We start from the raw sequence: 5,075 nt of genomic DNA, 5'->3' as shown, positions 1-5,075 counted from the left end.
CTCTACTATTATCATCAAAATTATTTGAAATGTAAATATTTGATTGAAATATTTTAACTCTATTTTAACAGTGGTGACTATTTTAACAGTAGTGACTCTATTTTAAATGGCATAGTTTTACTCTCACAGCAAGGATACAAAGTATTATATTTAATTGTTCTATTTTAAAGTATATTTAAAATTTTTCAGATGTTCTATTTAAAAGTATATTTAAAATTTTTATGAGCATTTGATAACACTTCAGTTATCAAAGGGTTACTGAACCTTCAGTTGAACCCTTATTCAAGTCTCACTCTTTAACTATCTTCCTGTCTATTTTCAGCTATGATTGATACTGCTCCTCTTCCATTATCTAGTCCCTCCTTCTTATCTTGAAGACCACAGTCCTCCAAACCCCTTGGAACTCAACATGCCTATGTACTACGGTCTGGACAATGAGTTATAAGGAAAGCAAAATATTAAGCAATGACTTACAGAAACCATTCTCAAAAAACAGCAAGCATACACCCCTATTCTTGCTTTTTCTGCCCTTCTACCCTGTTGCTTGAAATAGAGATGCTGTCATTTGTGAACTGAGGTTAAGGTCATACCATGGAACAATGGGGTGCCTGAGTCCCTGACACTGTGGTGCAATCTGTAAAACTGCATATTTGACTTTTAACTGAGGGAAGGAAGAATGGCTTTGTTTATGATCCTCTTACTTTAGTTATTTTTTCCTTTTTTAAAATTTCATTAAAATTTTAACATGGTATTTGGAAAATATGAAAACAATTAAAAATCATATATATCAAAATAATTTTTAAATCCTTTTTACAGATACTTAACTGTTCTAATCCTAAATGAAAGAAAGTAATCCTAAATCAATACTGTTTTCCCTCCCATTTAGAAAAATCCCTGAAACTCGATTGAATTTTCTACAAGCACACTTAAAGGATCAACAATCAGTCTAAAATTCTAATTCTTTCCTATCAAAATTCCTGTAGATAGATGTTCTGTTAGTTTATAGCCCAACTTTGTTGGAAATAATCTGAAGAAAAAAAATCAAAACCTAGAGAAGACTCATTCACTATTTAGAATTTTCTGGATTCAAAAATCTTTCAAAGTATATCACTTACTTTCATCATTTAACTTCATGGCTCTTAATGATATCACATATTTTTTAAAAATGGTGCTTCTGTTATTTTCTGCAAAATGTCATTCTGCATAAACTTTACGGCAAAATAGACCCATCACTCTTTCTCCTTCTCTCCATTATATTGTTTACCCTGTTTTTATAAATTTCTTTATCTTAAAAAAAAATCCATTTGAAAAACTCTAACTTGTGATATCCTGTTTTCTAAAACCACTATTTTAAATCTAGTCTTTCAGTCTTGTTATTTATCTGGAATTTTGTTTCCCCATTTCCTTAAATGATGTGAACTTTGGGGATTGGTTGATGATTCTTCTGCTGTCATTCAGTATTACAAAAGGAAACTGATATTGGCATACATATTCCAAATACAGCTTTTCATAGTATCTGTGTGATAGCTCCCTCTCACTATTTTTAATCTTTTATATTCCAAAGATTTAGAACCAATCCTTAAATAGTGAGAAAGTTAGAACATAATCTAATACAGAATCAATCACATTCAGGACACCTTGAATGCAAATACTTCATAATCCAGTTTTACAATTTAATGGACATGGTTTAGCATGGCATCTCTCAGATCTGATATATCTTGTTGTGCTTAAAATTTGCCTTACACTTTCATTTAAAGTTACTGTGTTCTCCACTCACCACATGTATAAAATATTCTATTTTTCTCTGAATGTTTTACAAACCGATAATTTTCGCTATCAGTAGTGGATCTTTTTATAACTCACCCTATGTCCCCCAAAATATACCAATAATATAATGATTAGATTAGGAAACTTGGCATCTTTTTAAAAGACATGCTTTCTTTTCTTTTCATTTTAAATTTTATTATATTGTATTTTGTCAGGCACAGTTTAGCCTAATATAAACCAATTTAAAGCAAAAATGCCTTTCTTGCTGTCATCATCTCCCTCACCCACATTAGCACTGTTGTTCTGTTTAAAGATGGTATATATTCTTTCACAATATTGTCAAGGAACTCTGCAAAATAAACCACAAGGCTACATTTTTATTTTTAAACAGAGTGACCCAGGAAAAGTTCATTTCTTTTAAAGTTTAGTTATTTTGTCTATTCATTGAGGTTTTCTTGCCCGGTGGCTTTCTTCCTGTAGTATCTAGTATCTACCTGTCTTGATTAGGAATTTTCCAAACAATAGCAGGATGTTCTGAGATAAATGCCAAATCACTGTGGATTTATTCATGTTGTAACAGACTATCTCAAGCCAAAACTACTTTGGATTTTAAGGGCTTGCTATAAAATGTTGGTCAAATGAACTCTGGACAGGTGGATTGCTGAGTTTTGCAAGCCTGTTTTAAAGGGTTTGAGCTCAGTCCTTATCTGCATTGGGCTAGAATACACTAGGTTCCTTTGAAATTCACAGGATTTTAATTAGGCTTCAGGCCCCTACATTTTAAAAAATAAAGTGCTAAATAAAGTGCTAAATATGATGGTGTCTTGATTATTAGATTAGAAACATTATAAAGCAGGTGAAAATTAAATTTAATATCAAGGCATTAAATGTTTGCAGTTCTCACTGGAAAGCATAGAAACAAGAGCCTTCACTGCAAGAAGACTGTTTCATGTGCCTTTAAATTTAAAAATTCCTATAAATTGAACGAGAATGTCAGGAGAATGCATCTGTTTAGCAACTTGCAGTCTGGGGAATATTCTGTAAGAATACTACATTAGCATCAAAATGGCAATCTGCAGATAGGAAGGACATTATAGTGGTTTACAAAGTCTCACCCTCTTTCACTTAACAATATGAAGGCAGCACCAGAACGATCTGGGTTGGAAGTTGTTGGATGTCTGTGTTCTGATATTACTGCTGCTGATTGCGAAGCAATAAGAAATAAAGAGGAGAAAAAAGTTCTCTGTATATGCCCTCCAGCTGAAGGCAACACCAAGCTTGACAAGTCAAAGAGATACCATTGAATTATGAGTGTTCAAAGCCCACTTAATAAGTAACTGGGATTAGCGCTCTCTTTTAGGAATGCGGCCTTGAGTTCAGGCTCTATTTGTGGAAGAGAAATGAAAAATAACAGAAGCTGCTCGGTAAATGATAAAGAAATAGAAAACAAGAAAAAAAGCCTAGAGCTCAAGTCGGGGAAGTTGGCGTAAGCCTAAAGTATAAGTTCCTTTTCATAAGCAGTGAAATGTGTAAAAACCATTTCTCAATGTCTCTATGTACAAAATGTACCGATGTTATGCCACCTATGCATTTATAATCAAAGGTAAATGCCATGATAATGTGATGGTCTTGAGGCATATTGCATTTTGCATTGGAGAAAAACACCATTAATTTACAGCACTGTTTAATAAATTAAATTTGCCTGAAAAATTGGGCATCTATAAATGCATTTGTTCTTTCCCCACGTCGGTCCATTTTTTCCACAGGGAGCAAAGATTTGCTAATTGTGTCATGAATGTAATGGAATCTTGAAGGCACCTTCCTAAGAATATGACTTGCTTTCCGTCAACCTTTTGACCCTGTTCCCAGTACACTTGGTTTTAGTCATAATGTGCTTCCATCCAGAAGACTCTGGGTCATTCCCAACAGAATAGGTAAAAGCACTATCTTACCACTTGGAGGGCAGGCTACACTGGAACATTTTAAATAATCATAACTCATATTTTAATGGGGATTTACAGTTAACAACGTGCTATCATTAGCATTATCTCATTTGATTATAGGCTGGTTTGCCACTGTGTGTCTTGCATTTAATAGGAACTCAGGAAGTATTTGTGGATTGATTAACTATATAATCTTCTTGCTAATGCAAGCAGTGACATGTTCAGTAACCCTGGTTACATCATTACCTCAGCTGTCTGGTCCGTCATGATAATTTCCACAGGGAAACAGCTTCTGTGAACAAACACTACAGCCTTATGGAAAAAGTAGGAAGGTTTATCCGGGCAATTAGATAACGGTGTGACTTTGTATGTTGTGCAAAGGCAAAAGCTGCTGCTTTGTTTACCTGGTGTACCAAATTCTATACCACAGCCACTCGGAAGCCATGGCTTGTCCCATTAATATCCCAGTCACAGTGATTTGTTCTTACAACATTTTTCATCATGCTAAGCAATACTTAAGTGTGCTTTGGCATCAGATTGCTTTCGGGTTTTGTTCCATAATGTTTTCATTAAATGTGTATGCTAAAAGAGGAATGAGTCAGGGAACAGAAATTACCATTGGAAAATTGTAGCCAGGCAAGCCTCATAAATAATGCTTTGTTTTTGCTGCTGATGTCAATCCAGGCTTGCCTTTCAATGCCTATCTTTGTTATTCTGAATGCTGTAGTTGCCAGCACTAGAACTAGTACTCACTCTCCCTTTTTGTAAGAAAACAGAAAGATTGTTGATGAAACCATTACTGAAGATCAAAAATTTGTTTTGCCACAGAAAAAAAAATCTCAGGATATAAATAAATGCAAAATAGAGGAAAGTGTAAGTTTCTTTACTTTCCGTAACAAAATAAAACAAAACAAAAATTAGAAGAAAAGGGAAAATAGAATGGTAAACCAAGTGGAATGTTTGTCTCACAAAGTGCAATAAACAGCCTAAGTAGCAATAAATAAGAGGTATTTGTTTTTAAATATGTATATATATGTATATTTTGAGACAGTGTCTTGCTGTATCACACAGGCTGGAGGGCAGTGGCACAATCTTGGCTCACTGCAACCTCCATCTCTTGGGCTCAAGCCATCCTCTCACTTCAGCCTCCTGAGTAGCTAAGACTACAGGTGTGCACCACCATGCCTGGCTAATTTTTTTTATTTTGTGTAGAGAGGGGTTTCACCATGTTGCCCAGTCTTGTCTCAAACTTTTGGGCTCAAGTGATCTGCCCACTTTGGCCTCCCAAATTGCCGGGATTATAGGCACGAGATACCACGTTCGGTGCTAAAATATATTATTGAGAATAAAAGTCCTTTAAAAAGT

The sequence above is a fragment of the Mandrillus leucophaeus genome, unplaced genomic scaffold (genome assembly GCF_000951045.1).
Source record: "Mandrillus leucophaeus isolate KB7577 unplaced genomic scaffold, Mleu.le_1.0 Scaffold827, whole genome shotgun sequence".
NCBI classification, from domain to species: domain Eukaryota; kingdom Metazoa; phylum Chordata; class Mammalia; order Primates; family Cercopithecidae; genus Mandrillus; species Mandrillus leucophaeus.
The sequence above is the reverse complement of the archived record's forward strand: the minus strand, read 5'-3'. Positions refer to the sequence as shown.